This window comes from Mytilus trossulus, chromosome 4, assembly GCF_036588685.1.
Source record: "Mytilus trossulus isolate FHL-02 chromosome 4, PNRI_Mtr1.1.1.hap1, whole genome shotgun sequence".
Lineage (NCBI taxonomy): Eukaryota > Metazoa > Mollusca > Bivalvia > Mytilida > Mytilidae > Mytilus > Mytilus trossulus.
Genome location: NC_086376.1, coordinates 81,433,177 through 81,453,198, shown reverse-complemented (window position 1 = coordinate 81,453,198; position 20,022 = coordinate 81,433,177).

The following is a 20,022-nucleotide window of genomic DNA, read 5'->3' as shown; positions in this document are numbered from 1 at the left end:
CATTTCAATGTCAATTAGTACTTCCTTTATCTAGTGTGATCTTTTTTACAATCACATACCTTATTTTATTTTTCAAGTAAGTGACTGTGTAATGCTAATTTAAACTGATTTATTAACAAACATATATCTTTCTTTGTAGATAAGTGACTGTTTTAATTATGACTGTATACAACTTGAAAAGTTAATGAGGTTCATGAACAGTGAAATGTCCACTGAATATCGTACATACATTGAGAGAATAACAGATGATTTAAATGTTATTAGGGAACACATGGGTTGTGATGCAGTTCAAATAACAATGCCAGCATATACGTGTCAAGTAAAAGAAAAAGATTATATGATTGCAAAAGATATTGTTGAATTTATCGGTTTACTGACACAACGTTATTCCTGATAACTAAAGATTGTATTTCCTATAAGTATTATAGGTAAACAAACATGTTCAGTATCTGAATATTTAAAATGGTATCTAATATTTAGATGCGTGTTGTATACCTGCATGTATTAGCACTTTTGTAGAACATTGAAGGAAAACATTGTTTCGTTACATTTCATATCTTATGCATAACAAAATGGAGGTTGTAATATAAAGTTATGTATGATTAAAGTACATCATCATAATTGTGTTATTTTCTACAAATCTAAAATTGTATACATCTCAAGGTTAATAAAATAAAATAGATCAAAGATAATAGGCGTATAATTTCGTCTACATAACACTCGTCTGTGCGGCTTTAATTACTGGTATTAAAGAGATAATCGTAACTGCAATTACGATTATCCCAATATTGCGACGGGAGATATAGTTATAATCTTTACAGCCATTTTTCTCAAATATAGCATGTTTTTGTCAATAGTTACTCAGCTGCAAGGTTTTTCTATACCAATACATCATATTTGAATCGTAACGGTGCACTGGAATTGGCTAAGCGCTTTGACAATTGCTGTTGAAAAATTCGGGATGATAATCGTAACTCTTTGGATTTTTTCTTGTTTGATAATCGTAATTTCTTTATTGGATAAAAGTAACTGAAATGGTATTTTGTGTGTTAAAATGCAAATGTCCAGTTAATTGATGACATTAACGGGAAGTTAAAATAAGTAAAGAAACTTACAGGTTAATATCTAAGACAAATTTATTTAATATATATCTCAATTTATGGGCGTCTTTCAAGAAAACTGTGATTTCTTAATACTTTTACCGACACTTTAAAAAAATGTGTTTGATCTTTACAAAAAAAGAGGGACGAAAGATACCAAAGGGACAGTCAAACTCATAAATTTAAAACAAACTGACAACGCCATGGCTAAAAATGAAAAAGACAAACAGAAAAACAATAGTACACATGACACAACATAGAAAACTAAAGAATAAACAACACGAACCCCACCAAAAACTAGGGGTGATCTCAGGTGCTCCGGAAGGGTAAGCAGATCCTGCTCCACATGCGGCACCCGTCGTGTTGCTTATGTGATTACAAATCCGGTAAATAGTCTAATTCGGTAGGTCAAATTCATGAAAGGGAAGGGGATTGTAGTTACGACGTGAGGAACATATCCGATATCATTTGTGAAATGGTTATTCCATAACGGTCAACCAACTCGTGATGGCGTCCGTAAAATTTACGAAGGGATGATTTCAACTTCACCATTTGGAACTCTTGATTTAATAGCTTCCTTGTGAGCAGTAACCCTCTATCAAGAAAATCATGATAGGAAATGCAAGCACGGGAATATCGTATCAATTGAGAGATATATACCCCGTATGCAGGTGCTGCTGGAATGTTGCTACTTAGAAATGGAAAGTTCACAATTGGAAAGCTGAAATCATCTCTTTTGTCGTAAAGTTTTGTCTTCAACCGACCCTCATTGTCAATTTCTAGATGTAAGTCAAGATATGACGCTGACTTAACTGTATCTGTAGTATCCTTTATCTCCAAATCGATGGGATAGATGCGTTCCACATAGTCACCAAATTTTGAATTGTTTAGTGAAAGAACGTCATCTATATAGCGGAAAGTAGAGTTAAAGGATATTGTTAACTTCTTATCTTTATTCCTAAGAAGTTCCTGCATGAAGTCAGCCTCATAATAATAAAGAAACAAGTCAGCAAGTAGAGGGGCACAGTTTGTTCCCATTGGGATGTGTGTACAAGTGAGTTTTTGTACAGTCAGTACATGTAATAAGATTTAACATTTTAAAGCAAAGAAACATACTATTTTAAGAGGGAATAATAAGCTGTTGATTCCTGAAGGATTCAAAATAACCAAAAATAGCACGTACCTAAACGCCCTATTCAACATTCATTCTCAATGTTTGCAAGAGATACAAACATAAGGGTCTTACAAATGATTTTATGCTTTTAAAACGGCAGTTTAAATGTTGGAAAAAAAGAGCATATCATATGGACTAGAGTGATACCGTATTTTTGTTAAATGTCCACTACGAAACGGTTGAAATCTCCTTCAGTATATGGTTTTAAAATTATGAAAAAATATCAGTGTACAGCTTACTACGTGATTTGATGAATAGAATCATTCTTGTTACTATTGCAATTTTAGGGATTGTAGGAAAAAATAAAACATGTGAAAATGTCCATTACAAAACGGTCACCTACCAAACAAGTATTGATGATTTTGTATTTGTTCAATTATATTCGTGCAAAACAAATAACAAGGGTTAGTTTCATGTAATTTTCAGTATGTTATCAACAAAGAATATTTTCAAACTGTCTCTGGCGAATACTTAACGTTATTCCTACTTCATTATGGCATAATAGGGTATGGGCTAGAATTGAATCAGCAGTGGCTTCCCGGGGAGACATATCACATATAGCCACCTGCAATAAATGATTCAAAACAATATTTTCTATACATTTACTATGTTTTTTATTCAGGATAAATCAATGTTTTATTAACAGTCTTAATCCCAAATCTGATGTAGGGTGACACATGCGTTTCGCCCGACAATTATTGCCATATATAATAACTTCCTTTAAAATTGACTCTTTGCTCATTCCCATATTTTGTGAGATTCCTAGTTTTTTTAGTTTTCTGTATTTTAACATAGTTCGTGTTTTTCACATTTCCAAATTCCTCGAAGCATGTTGAACCTTCCAATTTTATGATATTATAGTATGTAGCTGTTTTCAATAAAACTATTATTAATATATGCATAAAAAGAAATGTCATAAGATGTTGAAACATGATTAATCCATCAACCTAATTTAATTATGTGCTATTATATATACGTTTTTAGTGTCATTAACAATAAAACACTACCCAGTTACGATTATTTTCTCATTAGTCAATACCATAATTACGATTATCTTTTTTCCGAGTTACGATTATCATCCCGAATTTTTCAACGGCAATTTTCAAAGCGCTTAGACAATTCTAGTGCACCGTTACGATTCAGATATGATTTAATGGTATAGAAAAACCTTGCAACTGAGTAACTATTGACAAAAACATGCTACATTTGAGAAAAATGACTGTAAAGATTTTACCTATTTCTGCCGTTGCAATATTGGGATAATCGTAATTGCAGTTACGATTATCTCTTTAATACCAGTGTTTTATTAAAACAATGAAAAGGCCAAATCAAATACAAAGTTGACATATGGGTTTGTTCAATAACAAATAACATTATGTCAAAGTCAACATAAGTCTTGAGCCGAACAATTTTCTCATTTTTACACAGTTCAATATACTGTGGGCTGGTTCATATTCTAGACGCCAGTCTTTGCTCCTTTGTAATAAATCTACATACCAAAGGGGCCAGTTGAAGGACACCTACGGGTGCAGGAATTCTCGCTACACTGAAGACTCATTGGTTGTCTTCGGCTGTTGTCTGGTCTATAGTCGAGTTGTTGTCGCTTTGACACATTCCCCATTTCCTTTCTTAATTTTATAAGTCAATTTAAATCTAGCTATCAGGGTAGCAATAGCCAAAAAGTGTATTACAGCTACAATAATAGGAAATTAATGATGAAACATCTAAACTTTATTGGCAGATCAAATGTTTGAACTTTTGAAAAATTGGAATGTTGTGAATTTTTCAAAGCTGTCATAAAATCTATGAATAATTAAACCGACTAAATGAATCTGTAATTAAAACAAAATCCCTCTATGGCGATAATGCTAGAATATAGATTAAAACTGTCACTTACATAGTTCGAAATTTTCGACATCAATATGTGGATAAGGTAATGGTTGTTTAATTGGGGGTGGGGGTTGTTCATTCAGCCCTCGTGCAATCACATCTAGTTGCTATCTAAAGAAAGAGAAATAACAAATCAAAGTGTATATGAATGAACCTCAGCATGCTCAGATACAAATCATTTTCGGAAATAACACATTTTTTATAGTTCGTTCTTTTGTTGTATTTATACCACTGTCCCAGGTTAGGGGAGAGTTGGGATCCTGCTTACATGTTTAACCCCGCCACATAATTTATTTATGTGCCTGTCCCAAGTACGGAGCCTGTAATTCTGTGGTTGTCCTTTGTTTATGTGTTACATATTTGTTTTTCGTTCATTTTTTTATATAAATAAGGCCGTTAGTTTTCTCGTTTGAATTGTTTTACATTGTTATATCGGGGCCTTTTATAGCTGACTATGCGGTATGGGCTTGGCTCATTGTTGAAGGCCGTACGGTGACCTATAGGTGCTAATATCTGTGTCAGTTGGTCTCTTGTGGACAGTCGTCTTATTGGCAATCACACCACATCTTCTTTTTTTATATTATGACCTAGAAATATGTTATCGCAATGAAATTTAGGATAACTCACCTTCAACTGTCAAATTCAAGGGAAGATTTTTTCGACCTAGTTATGTATGCAACCACCTGCGACGTACTATGATTTAATGGTACGTGTATTACACTTCAAGACATTTAACGAAAATTGCTCTGACATCTAAAGTGGCATATGTGATTGAATTTACAAGACCAATTGTATTCAGAAGTAGTTCAAACAACACGTAACGTCACTTCCAAAACACGCCGAAAACACGGGTTATCAAGAGATATTTAAGGGACGTTTATCTTCGTAGCGTGGATTGCATCTGCGTTAGACAAACGCCAGACATATAACTATTCACGTTACTTAAACACCCGATAAACGCTTATGTGCCCTTCTTGTTCGCCATTAACACGTAGTGCACTCGATACAGATAAGATTGACAAGTTGACAGCGTCAAAATTACTAACGTATTCGAAGCGTATATGGTTTTTGGACACGTCCGGCGTAAAAACAACATTGGATCACAAGTATGTTCTGTAATAGATGCCGTCTGGGATGAAGATCAGGAAGATTGAATATGTCAATCGAAATTAAGAGTTAACTGATAGGGACAGCAATTTGACCTTACAGCAGATCTAATGTTATTCCTTCAAAGATTTGTTGCAAACATTTATCACGTGATGATAGTAGCACTCTACACAGTGCACCGGATTTAATGTTCCCATTCAGAATTGCTTATCGAACGTGGCTGTGTACGTGTACATCCCACACTGCTAAGCTACCATTCACTTTACTGCCAATCAGAAGAAGGCTTATAAAGCCCAAGTCCTGGGAGGGGCTGGCTTAAAATTTAATGCATCTGGTATATATTGTGGACGATGAGTAATGGTTTTATTTTGGGCCGACTTGAATGTAAGTAACAATGACACGTGCCAATGAAATAAAAATTCCAGAAAAAAAATCATAAACGGTTATCTGGATTGCATGCCTCTAAAATTTTAGCAGTAGTATTTCTTAATGAATTCATGAACCATCCTTAGCACCGTTAAAGTCCACAGCTGATCTAACTCCAAGTCTACAGTACCGCTTAAGTCCACAACAAATTTCTGCTAAAATCCAAAAAAGCCCCTAAAATCAAAAAACTTTCCACTTAAGTCCACAAAACTTTCCACTGAAGTCCACAAACTTTCCACTAAATTCCAAAAACTTTCAACTAAATTTCCACAAAATTACCTCCGCTAAGGTTCTCTAAAACACCGATAAAGTCCAAAAACAAAATTCCGCTAATAACCACAAAAAAACAACGTTCAAGTCACAGAAAATCACAATACAGTCTTCAGTTATCAAACACATACATGTAATTGTCTACCAAGATATTTTTTATTATTCTTCCTGAATATAAAAAAATGGAAACAAATTGTCCGGACTTCAACGATGTTTTTGTGTACTGAAGCGGAACTTTTTTTACTTTAACGGTTGTTGTGGGGTTTTTATTTTTGTAAACTCTAGCGAAGGTCATGTTGTGGTCTTTATCGGAAACTTTGTGGACTTCAGCGGGTAACTGCTGTGGATGTAGCGGCGGTGTTGTGCACAGGAGGACAGATTAAAATTGACACTCCGTAAATTTTATGGACACCATCACGAATTGGTGGATCCATACAATGTGTCTTTGACCAAACTAGCTAAGGACATTTTTACCACATAGTAGATTGTGGTTTGTCATTATGTCGTCTAACCTTTAATTACCAAACGTGACTTATTCCCGATTGTGACTGTTTTGATGAGTGTGAATTCGCATTACTATAAGACGTGGTAACGTACTTGTCTATCCTAAATTCATGTATTTAGTTTAAATGTTTAATGTTATATTTGTAATTCTCATCGGATTTTGTCAAATGTGTTGACGTCTTTTTTATTATATTTATGTGTTATGGTAAAGTAAATGAATCACCGCCTTCATTTATTAGATTTGATTTCGTTCAACGTAATCAGTACGATATTTTACGTTTGAAGTTAGATTCAAAACACACATGAGATAGCTTTATAATATAGGTAATTGCTACCTTAGTTTGCTATTAATAAGTATTAAAATGTGCTTTGTTCTTAAATTCAACATCAGTGTTTAGTTCAAATATATAATCTTAAATCAATCCTAATTCTTTCTTTCTTATTCATTCTAATGTGACGTCATTTTTCGTTTTACAAATGCAAATGACGTAATTTTTTCTTCGTTTTTTACAGTTTTATATATGACGTCCCTTGGCGTTGAGGTTTAAACTTATTCGGATGTGTCTACTTTTGTGTTTCAAATGTCTGGTTATGTAATGTATTTCAGTTGTTTCCTGTAATTAGTTAATACTTCAGTTTTATCATGTACATCTTTAGTATAGTCATTTTATAAAATTTACTGTTTGCAAAAGTATAAATTATTCTAATTATTCTAAAGAATAGGGATGTTCTGGTAACTAACAGCAAACCCTTGCCGTTTTTGGCAAAACTTTTTTGATCTTTTGGTCCTCGATGCTGTTCAACTTTGTACTGGTTTCGGCTTTCAAACTTTTGTATCTGGGCGTCACTAGTAGGTCTTATGTGGACAAAATGCACTTCTGGCGTATTAAAATTTTTAACTTGTTGCCTTTTGTTGGCTGTTGTTTGTGTGATTCTTTGTCAATTGTGTTCTCCAATTTAATTATATTGTAGTCCTGTGGTGTTGTGTTGTTGTTATATTTCACATGGCCATAAAAGTGCGAGGTTTGGCATGCCACAAAACCAGGTTCAACCCACCATTTTTTTACTTTAAAAATGACCTGTACTAAGTCAGGAATATTGCAATTGTAATATTTAATTCGTTTCTGAGTATTTTACATTTTCATGTTGTGTCGTTTGTTTTCTCTTTTTTTTTTTAGTGTAAATTAAAGACGTGTCACGGTACTTGTCTATTTCAAATTTATGTATTTGGTTCCGATGTTATATTTGTTATTCTCGTGGGATTTTGTCTGATGCTCTGTCCGTTTCTGTGTGTTTTACATTTTAGTGTTATGTCGTTGTTCTCTTTCATTTAATGCGTTTCCCTCGGTTTTAGTTTGTTACCCCGATTTTGTTTTTTGTTGATGGATTTATGAGTTTTGAACAGCGGTATACTACTGTTGCCTTCATTTATGCGTTTTGTAAATAGCCTTCTCACAACATCAATTGTGTTTTCCCTTATAACATTTCATTATGATAGCAGTTTAAAGTATTAAATTTCGGGAATTTAAGACAATTTGTTTTTTTCCGTTTATATAATTATATAAACAAAAATCCATATCTTACCAATAGGATTACAAAATGAATTTCTAACGGGTTACAACTTCTCAATGTTGAATAAAGGAAATTATAAATTAAAATGAACGTTTTGAGACAATCCCGGAAAGGACTGGTAACTCTGTTTGAAGACTGTTTTGGCGGGAAAATGTGAATGCCTACTCATATGCAATCTTTTAGAAAAATAGAATTTTTAAAGAAGAGTGTCCACTATGCACTTGCACTGCACTATTATTAGAATAATCGAATAGAATGATATACAAATGAATGGAAATTATTTAAGGAATGACTGTTATATTTTTTCTGTCTATGAAGAAATAACATAAAACATTTGGTGCACAATGAATAACGCGCGTAGCGGGTTATTTAACAGTGTGCACCACATTTTTTTTATGTTATTTCGAATAGACAGAAAAAATATTACAGTCATTTCTTATAATTTAATTCTAAATTCCATTTTAAACCGTAGAAAACCATGGAAAAACGTTGATGACGGCACACGGTGACATGCCTAAATTATGTCTATGGTCTCATAACAAAATAACGTCAGCCAATCAGAAGACGCGTTACATTCAAAATTAAATTATATATAAATGTAACCGTTATATTATTATAAAATATAACAATACACCAGTGTTGATTTGTATAATTACAATAAAATAATTATTACGATGAGATTGAAATTCCTGTAATTTTTTTATCATCCACCCACGAACTTGTCCTCAGTTTCAAGAATAGAAAAAAAAATTGTGACAAGTACTTTCGACAATCCATAAGAACTTCCAGTCATCCGATGTGCAGCACTGCAGTAAAATAATATTTTCAGTTAGTTAATTTCCGCTTTGTCATACTTACATATAGCATTCATCTAAGGACATAGACAAATACTTTAATGGGAGGGGGCCTAGCTGTTTCCTATATGCGTATTTCCGTTTAATCGATAAAAAATAATAAAATATAAACATATTTTATTAAAAGCATGATGTGTCTCATTACAATTTTTTTTTTTTAAATATTCGGCTGAATTTTGCTACTGGAAGAAAATAATGTATATCAAAGTACAAAATATCACCAAAAAGTTATTTCCCTCCGCCTTCAAAAATAAATCATTATATTTTTATAAAATATATAAACCTTATACAATGGATCTTTTTTTAAGCTCACCTTGCCAAAAGGGCCAAGTGAGTTTTTCTCATTACTGGAGTACTAGTTTCTAGCTTTAAAATGTGTCCGATGACCCCATATGCCAACCAACATGGCCGACATCAATTAGAACATAGGAATGAAATGAATTTCGGGTCCTACCATTTGTTTATATATGCCAACTCTGTTATGCAACTTCTTATAGGAGTTCGACCTTAAATGACAAATGTTGCCATTTATTTTTAATCTGGAAAAGGAGTAAAGATAGATTTAAATTGAAAACTGATCTGAAAGACAAGATGCTCGAAATCTTAATTGATTCCTTATAGAGATATTGCCCTTAAATGATCATTTTTACCATTTTTTTTAATTTTTTTTTGTATCTGACTTAAAGCAATGGACTTCATTAAGCAAAATTGATCATCAAAAGTATGGATGAAATATGCAATAGATAACGGGACACTTGTAGTAAAAAAAATTATCAGCGAGGCAAGATGTACTTACAAGTCAAATTGTGTCAATATAGCTAGCAGACTGTCAGTTAAAAGGATACAGATATATAAGCCAGAATCTACATTTAACCCCTAAGTTTTATTTTAAGCCATGGTGGCCATCCTGGTAAACGGACACATTTTTTAAACTAGATACTCAATGATGATTGTGTCCAAGTTTGGTTAAATTTGGCTCAGTAGTTTCATAGCAGATTTTTGACGGACGACGAACGCAAATTGATGAGAAAAGCTTGCTTAGCCCTTTGAGCAGGTGGGCTAAAAAGACACAGATTACAGATCAAAGAGCTTTGAAGATTCTGAAAGCTAATAACATATAATTTATGTATATTCTGACTTCAAAATTGAAAATAGAAAAATTATAAGTCCCCGAGGGTATCACCAGCCCCCCAGCCAGTACTTCGGTACTGTTATGAAAATACGTAATATTCTTTGTATTATTAAAATTTGCTGTTACAAAATGTAAAAATTATTATTATTAAGGAATATATCTCCCTTATGCAAAGCTCTGATTCCTTTCAAGGATTTAGCTATACTTTTTGGACCTTTTGGATTATAGCTCTTTGTCTTTGTTATAAGCTTTGGATTTCAAATATTTTGGCCACGAGCATCACTGAAGAGACATGTATTGTCGAAATGCGCATCTGGTGCAGTAAAATTGGTACCATTTATGGTATTATAGGTATAGTGCAAGTAATATGATTGTCGTAAATGAAGTTAGGTCCTTAATTGCAGGTAATTATATTATGGTTGTACGAAATTCAATGTACCGCTTGAAAGTACCTGAAAAGGTTCGAGCAAATTACTATGTAACAATAAGTCAACGGGGAAATATGTTTGTATACGAACGTGTTTATTTAACTAAGAACTACAATAAAAGTCTTAATAATCATAAATATCTTTTTTTCAGGATTTTTAATTGAAAGGTGCAGATGAATATCCCTAGCTATGTTGTACCTATCCTGCTCTTTTGGGGTGTTCTACTAAGAAACAGTTTTAAAATTGTCTACGCTGCCTTTTAGGGAATTTATTTTTGTTTAAAATACTTCTTGTACCTTAATAAATGTATCCTTTAGAATTTAAGTTACCTTGTGAAAATGAATTTGTTCAAGTGGGTATAATGTTAATATATTTGGGGAACCTTCTTCCCTACGTGTTTGAGTTGTACTTGTATAACATCCGACTAAGAAGGTATATAAACGGATACATTCTGAGTCCTTCCGTTAAACGTTTTTAGTTTAAAGTAAAATGCCAAAAGCTGCAATAGTTTCAGTAAGTATGTCTCATTAGCATATCATATCATCTTATTCCATTACAGAGAAACCAGTTTTATCAATCTAATAAGTTTGCAGTTTTATATGAATCTGTGCTGTTTAATTATATGTATATTCGAATTTGTACTGTTTAATTATATGTATATTCTGATTTGTGCTGTTTAATTTATGTATATTCTGATTTGTACTGTTTAATTTATGTATATTCTGATTTGTACTGTTTAATTTATGTATATTCTGATTTGTACTGTTTAATTTATGTTTATGTTTAGAAACAAATCTTGCATATGGTTAACTTTCTTTTTTTTTCGCGAATGTTGTCATAAAATTGAGAATGAAAATGGGGAATGTGTTAAAGAAACAACAACCCGAACATAGAAAATACAACAGCAGAAGGTCACCAATAGGTCTTCAATGTAGCGAGTAATTCCCGCACCCGGAGGCGTCCTTCAGCTGGCCCCTAAACAAATATATACTAGCCGTTAACTGACATGCCAGCTCAAGACTTCAATAAAACTGATTGAAAGATTATGATTTCATCATATGAATACCAGGCACAATCCTTCCCGTTCGGGGTTTAGTATCATACTATCATAATAAATATGAGATGAACATAACCCGTGTCATGCCAACAACTGGTTTTTGAATAAATGAGTTTAGGAAGAATCATAAAAGCTAAAGAATTTTACAAATGCCTATCATCAAGTCTTCATTTTCAAGGACAATGATAATTTGTTGAAATAAATTTTATTTAAACAGTAAAATCAGAGATTTTCTAAATGTATTTTTTATATTCGTAAATTGAGAAAAAAAAAGGTTTCTAAATAAAAAAATATCTTAACTTTTAAAAGTATTATTTGGATAAATCTTTTATCGAACCATGAATAGAAATATACTTGTTTTATCCGTTGTTCAATAATGAAAAAATAATAGATGCCTGCCGTTTCTGAATTTAAGGTCTTCACCTTTCAAAATCCTGACTTGAAAATTGTAATACTGATACATGTACGTAACAAAACGTGCATGACATGTATTAAAATTTCAATTCTAAGATTTATGATGGGAGTTAAAATGACACTTAGGTTATATTTTTAATGATATCAAATATTGAATCTACGCAGAAAATAATCCTGGTGTTTACCTTGAGCAGTAATTTTATAAATCCAGTACTACTATACATGAGTAAATACTATTTTATGAATTATTTACGCCATAATTGAATGTAAAAAATGCTGGTTATCATTTGAGTGCATTCTATTCATGTATACATGTACACCTATGTGAATGGCAAGATCTGATAATCAGGAAATTTTATCGTCGTATATATATTGTCTATTTCAGAGAATCTCTTTGATAGTTTTATTGCTGTTATGTGAAACACTTTTTTGTGATGCAAAACCAGGCAACACAGGTAAACCCCAATGGATAAAAAATGAAACCAGCATTGTGTCCTGTCCAGACATAATACCAGAAAACATACAGAGACTGCAGATACTAGACATAATACGTTCTGGATTGATACCATTAGCTATTACTTTGAAAGAGAAAACAGTACGTCAATGTGTATTAACCTTTGTGTAAATTTTAAATTTAACATAACTGAAAACTAAACATTAAAAAGTAAATAATGTGGTGTAGAAGCGAGATTATATGCATCGTTGCGGGATCGCTGATCGGCTGATTCAAAAATAAAATACAAAGTACTGTGAGTGCTATAACACAATTCTGAAAAAACTTATATAATATTTATCAGTACGTCTATGTCAACTGCTAAATTACAGAAGAAATTAACGTAGATGGAGATATTTCAACAAAGATTAAACTAAAAGATACTACTGAAAACGATAAGGTTCTCACTGTTATTGGCTATTTGAATTTTACTGATTTCGTTTGATGTTTGCATTCTGGAAATGTTCTACTTCAAAATAATCTGACATTCTTCTTATTATTACGTAGATTTACCGCCGTTAAACTCGTTAATTGGTTGTTTTTAAGAATGCAACTTTTCAATCCAAAAATTATTTCAGTATTTTTATGGTGATGCATGCGTTTAATGAATTTATTCAACAATAATTTAAGGGCAATGTAAATGACTTTATAATCAAATAAAAATATAATTTCAGATATCAAGGATCAATCTACATTGGATGATGCCATATTTAGATAAAGCTCCTGTATTGGTAGGATTTCCATTTTTAGATACTGAGGGAAACTGCTTTATCTGCAATAAGGTATGGCGGTGAAAGATATTACATCTTGTCAAATTTTCTGTAAACTTATTGCGGTATTATACCACCACAACAGATAAATAATTTCTTGTTTATTTTCTGTGAAGGTAGTGTTATGCCACCACCTTAGAAAACAATTTGTAGAATAACAAAACTTCCGAACTACAAGGACATTTTAAAACGGAAAGTCCCTGATCTAATGGCAAAATCAAAAGCTCAAACGCATAAAACCCATGGAAAACAACTGTCTTGGTACAGACATTTGCTTATGTTAAAAATGTTGGATTTAACCTTTTAATAGCTAGCTAGCTAAACCTCTCACTTGTATGACAGTCGCATAATATTCCATTATATAAACAACAATGTGTGAAAAGTAAAATAACAAATATTATTAACTCGGTGGAAAATTTAAAACGGAAAGTCCCATATCAAAATACATAACAGGTAAAAATGTCGAAAATAGGGTATAACCAGTCAAAATTGTGTTATAATTTTAATTAATATAAAACTAAACAAATATATCAACAAAGAAAAAGAAAATGGCATATAGACAAACCCCATAAGCAAAAATAAAAGACAAAAACAATGACAATACCACAACGACGGGATTTACAAGTACCGAGCCACGTCAAAAGGATATTACCAAAAATGGACTAAACATTGAAGGTTTTTAATTTACAAATATGAATAACATTGCTTCATTAACCTTCTGCTCAGACACTGGTGATGTTTTAAAAGTCTGTGTAATGGCTGCAAGTTCTTGAATACCAAATTTGTTGGGAAATGTGTATCCAATATGAAGGTGAAGTTGGTTAATTGCTCATAAGGTGTAGTAAATTTAAAATTTAAAAATCAAAGTTGTCTCGCTTGTCATAGATGCTGGTACTGAGATGACTGCTTATGTTAAATTCGAAGTACAATTCTAAAAATGAGATGGCAGAAGCCTTGTCTTTTGTTTCTTAAACTTTTAGTTCTTAAGGATATATGAATGGAACCCAATTAGAAAAGTTTGGATTGGTAATTGAATGAACATCATCAATATATCTGAATGTGAAATAAAATGATCTTGCTCCTTTGGTCTTCTTGTGTTAGACAATTATCTAAAGGAACTCCGACTGGTATGAAAGTAAGAAGAGGTTGACAAGGAGATGCGCATAGTTCGTTTTCTTAGGAATGCCGACAATTTGCTAAACAAAAATTGCCTTCCAAATTCAAGAAATATGTTGTCAAAATTTAACAAATGACCATGAATGTTTATGTTTAGCCCAGATGTAATATTTATTATTTAATTAAATGTATTAATTTCAGGGGTATTTTAATTGAATGAATGCTATCTTAAAACAATAATATTTTCTTTTAAAAAGATGAAAGTTTGATGGATTAAAACTTTTTTTTTTTGCTGATTAAGGGGAGATAATTCAGATGGATTACGTATAAAAGAATCTCTTTTTAACTGAAAGCAAGAAATTGTGACAATTTTTTTGGTTGATCTGAACACGTTTTTCGGAACAATCCACATCGATAATCTATTTTACAATTTTTTGGTGCCGTGTTTTTTATGTTTTCTTCTTTTCATGTATTATCCTTCCGAAATATAAACTGATTTTTTATTTGTTGTTTGATATATTTTGTAGATAAACCCATGCTTTAGGGCTGACTGTGAGCCCCTAGGAAACCTGATGATACTTATAAACAATCTTATGTCTTCAATGTATTCAAAAGATACAGCCAATATAACACGTGAATTCTATTTCATCCGAAGGCAAATGAACTGTGACCCCTTAAGGATATCCAAATACCAAGAAGAATGGCAACGAATTAATATAGAGTACAGACTCGCAAAAGATATCGTTGAATTCGCAGATGCACTTCAAAGCCGATATGCTAATATTTATTAACTTTACATGAATGTCATAAATGTTAATTTATTATTTTAATATCAGGAATTTAATGTAGTATCTGACAAAAAAAATCAGCAATGGATTTAAATAAAAACGTTTATAGCGAAAACTACAAGTTTATATCAGTTTCGAGCCAAAGGACTATATTGATAAATTAACTTACAAAAATGTATTAATTTACAAAATATTTTAAACTTTTTCATCTCTTTATTCTGAAAATATTACATTTAAAAAATATTTTATGTTTTTTTTTGTACCCATCTTAAAAAATAACATCTGATTTAGTAATTTCATATACTTCATATACTTATAGTCTGTTACATTATCATCTAGTTAATCCAATGGTCTCACCCTTATCATACATATGAAGCTTCAATTAGAGATTAATTACTACTCGTTATAATACAATACGAAAGATTGCACATGTTCATTTGTGATTGTTATATTTGATGACAGTACAACATTTGGATTAACATTACTGATTTACTTACTTACTTTTAATAAAACACCAATCAGAAACTTACTTGTAATTGGTAAACCAAATTGTGTCTCATTATTTTTAATTACTCACAACAGAAATACCAGACATACAATTTTGTACGTCATACACACGTATCGTCGACAATAGAAACTAGAGGCTCTAAAGAGCCTGTGTCGCTCCACCTTGGTATATGTGAACTAAACAAAGGAAGCAGACAGTTCATGACAAAATTGTGTCTCGGTGATTGTGATGTGTTTGTACATCTTACTTTACTGAACATTCTTGCTGCTTACAATTATCTTTATCTTTAATGAACTTGTCCGTGTAGTTTCAGTGGAAAATGTTAGTAAAAATTTACAAATTTTATGAAAATTGATAAAAATTGATTATAAAGGACAATAACTTCTTAGGGGGTCAATTGACCATTTTGGTGATTTTGACTTATTTTTTAGTCTTAAATTGCTGTACATTATTGCTGTTTACAGTTTATCTCTATCTATAATAATATTCAAGATAATAACCCAAAACAACAAAATTTCCTTAAAATTACCAATTAGGGGCAGCAACCTAACAACGGGTAGTCCGATTCATCTAAAAATTTCAGGGCAGATAGATCTTGACCAGATAAACAATTTTACTTCTTGTCAGATTTGCTCTAAACGCTTTGGTTTTTGAGTTTAAGCCAAAAACTGCATTTTACCCCTATGTTCTATTTTTAGTCGTAGCGGCCATCTTGGTTGGTTTGCCCGGTACCAAAACACAATTTTTAAACTAGATAACCTAATAATGATTCTGGCTATGTTTGGAATAATTTGTCCCAGTAGTTTCAGAGGAGAAGTTTTTGCAAAAGTAAACTAAGATTTACGAAAAATAGTTAAAAATTGACTATAAAGGGCAATAACTCCTAAAGAGGTCAACTGAACAATTTGGTCTTGTTTACTTCTTTTTAAATCTTACTTTGCTGAACATTTTTGCTGTTTACAGTTTATCTCTATCCATAATAATATTCAAGATAATATCTAAAAACAGCAAAAATTCCTTAAAATTACCAATTCAGGGGCAGCAACCCAACAACGGGTTGTCCCATTCATCTTAAAATTACAGGGCAGATAGATCTTGACCAGATAAACAATTTTACCCATTGTCAAATTTGCTCAAAATGCTTTGGTTTTTGAGTAATAACCAAAAACTGCATTTAACCTCCATGTTCTATTTTTAGCCGTTGCGGCCATCTTGGTTGGTTGGCCGGGTCAAAAAACACAATTTTTTAACTAGATACATCAATGATGATTGTGGTCAAGTTTGGATTTATTTGGCATGGTAGTTTCAGAGAAGAAGATTTTTGTAAAAGATCATGGAGATTTACGAAAAAAGGTTAAAAATTGACTATAAAGGGCAATAACTTCTAAATGGGTCAACTGACCTTTTGGTCATGTTGACTTATTTGTAAATCTTACTTTGCTGAACATTATTCCTGTTTACAGTTTATCTCCATCTATAATAATATTCGAGATGATAACCAAAGACAGTAAAATTTCCTTAAAATTACTAATTTAGGGGCAGCAACCCAACAATGGGTTGTCTGATTCATCTGAAAATTTCAGGGCAGATAAATCTTGACCTGATTAACAATTTTACCCCATGTCAGATTTGCTCTAAATGCTTTGGTTTTTGAGTTATAAGCCAAAAACTGCATTTTACCCCTATTATCTATTTTTAGCCATGGCGGCCATATTGGTTGGTTGGCCGGGTCAAAAAACACAATTTTTAAACTAGATACATCAATGATGATTGTGGCCAAGTTTGGTTTAATTTTGCCCAGTAGTTTTAGAGAAGATTTTTGTAAAAGTTAACGACGAAGGACGACGGCAGACGACGGACGACGACAGACGACGGACGACGGATGCCAAGTGATGAGAAAAGCTCACTTGGCCTTTTAGGCCAGGTGAGCTAAAAAGCTGTAGTGCTCGATTCAAAACAGATATAATGTCAATAAGAACAATTGTGCGGAAAAAACAACAAATCTAAAAAAAGAGGCGAAAGACACCAATGTGACTTTCAAACTCATAATTGGGAAGCAAACTGACATCGACATGGCTTAAAAACAGAAAAGGACCCAAAGGCAAAGAACAGTAAAGATCGAACAACACAAATCCAATCCAATATCAGGGGTGATCGCAGGTGCTAAAGACAGGTAGATAGATCCTGCTGAACTAATGGTAGCCATCGTGTTGTTCATGTAAGTTAACAATCCCGGTGATAGACCTAGTTCGGCAGGTCACATTTCAGGACAACAGGACAGGATTGTAGTAACGATAATTAGAAAATAATTGTCCGTCGTCCTCTATGAAACAGATATTATATAACTATGGAACGCCACAACTTTCTTATGTGGTGCTCTGAAATTACGTAATGTGGTTTGATCATTACTTGATGATATTTTGTTATTTTGTAATATGGTTTTGACATAACTTGATGATCATGTTTTGATACTGCTCAATATGGTAACGTCATTACTTGATGATATTTTGATATAACATGATAGGGTAACGTAAATAAGTTGTTATGGTTTTGTCATTACTTGATATGTTTTCAACATTATTTAATGTGGTTATGTCGTTAGGCAAAGCGGTTATGCCATTCGGCAATGTGGTTTAAACATTACTTAAAATGTTTATTTCCGTTTTTGATGTGGTTTTGCCATTTTTTATGTGGTTATGTCATTATTTGATGAGGTAAACCCGCATGACAAATCGAGATATAAAAGTTACCGCCATTTTTTTTAAAATGGAAGAAGTTTTTAAAAGACATTGCAGATTTGAATGCCTAATACCAGTTTTCCAAAGGGAACAAACAATTCTCCGTACTTAGTTTGTAAACTGTCTTTCTTTGATTGGCAATGTAGCAAAGAAATTATGAAATTGATAACATATTGTATAAATTATAGTAATGTGCAACCAGACAGATTGCGACGTGGAGAAGCTGGGCCACCAGTTTACGAGATTCCAAAAGAAATCATTGCATCATTCATTGAAACCGGGTTTAAATAAGTGAAATCGCTAAATTGCTGTCAGTATCGGAAAGTACCGTGTACAGGTGAATGCGAATGTATAACATCAGCAAATTAAATTTTACTGACAAAATGACGGATGTAATTATATTTCAGCCACGAATGTAATAGCTATCAGAAGTACCAGGATTTTAATTTAGTACGCCAGACGCGCGTTTCGTCTACATAAGACTCATCAGTGACGCTCAAATCGAAATATTTATAAAGCCAAAAAAGTACAAAGTTGAAGAGCATTGAGGATAAAAAATTCAAAAAAGTTGTGCCAAATACGGCTAAGGTAATCTATGCCTGGAATAAGAAAATCCGTAGTTTTTCGAAAAATTCAAAGTTTTGTAAACAGGAAATTTATAACATGACCACATGATTGATATTCATGTCAATACCGAAACGTCCACCAGCAGTGGCATTGACCCAGTGGTTTAAATGTAAGTTATATATAGATGAAGAGACGCATCCGTTTGACTTGGTGAAATTTGACTCAGAGGCGGATTTAGGGTGCAGGGGGCCCAGACAATCCTTTTCTGGGGGAAATTTGGTTGTTTATATATGGAATCACTGAAGCATGACCGGAGAGGGACCCGTCTTAGACAGTCAGTAGGCCCCCACTTATGACAATTTCTGGATGCGCCACGGATGAAAAAAAGCAACCACGACTCTTCCGATTGCAGACGTTAATTCCCTGGTCTCTAGTTGGAAAGTTAAGCAATCTCTGGCCATAAAATAAAACTTGCAACAATCAATGAAGGTCCATAGGTAGTCTATCGCAAGGATTGTGGCAAGGCAAATTGACTCTGTCTTTACAGTTAACTATTATTTTCTATTCGCTTTTGAAAAACCAAAACTTCAACACTTTCGTTCAACCATCCAAAAAGTACCTTACCGGGTATAGTTGGAAATTTTGATTCACTACAAGTAAATAGTGAAAGTGTAACAAATGAATTTTACAAGTATATGTTTAAATCGTTCTTCGTAATATATCTATGATAGCGAACATGAATGTGATTATTCGTTTATACGTTTTGTATAGTATTACCCCCCCCCCCCCCCCTTTTTCATATTTAAGATAGGTGCAAATGCTGTATAACGGATCATACATTTTAAAATTGAGAATGAAAATGGGGAATGTATCAAAGAGACAACATTCCGACCATAGAAAAAACAACAGCAGAAGGTCACCAATAGGTCTTTAATGTAGCTAGAAATTCCCGCACCCGGAGGCGTCCTTCAACTGGCCTCTAAACAAACATATACTAGTTCAGTGATAATGAACGCCATACTAATTTCCATATTGTACACAAGAAACTAAATTAAAATAGTACAAAACTAACAAAGGCCAGACTTGGGACGGGCGCAAAAATGCGGCGGGGTTA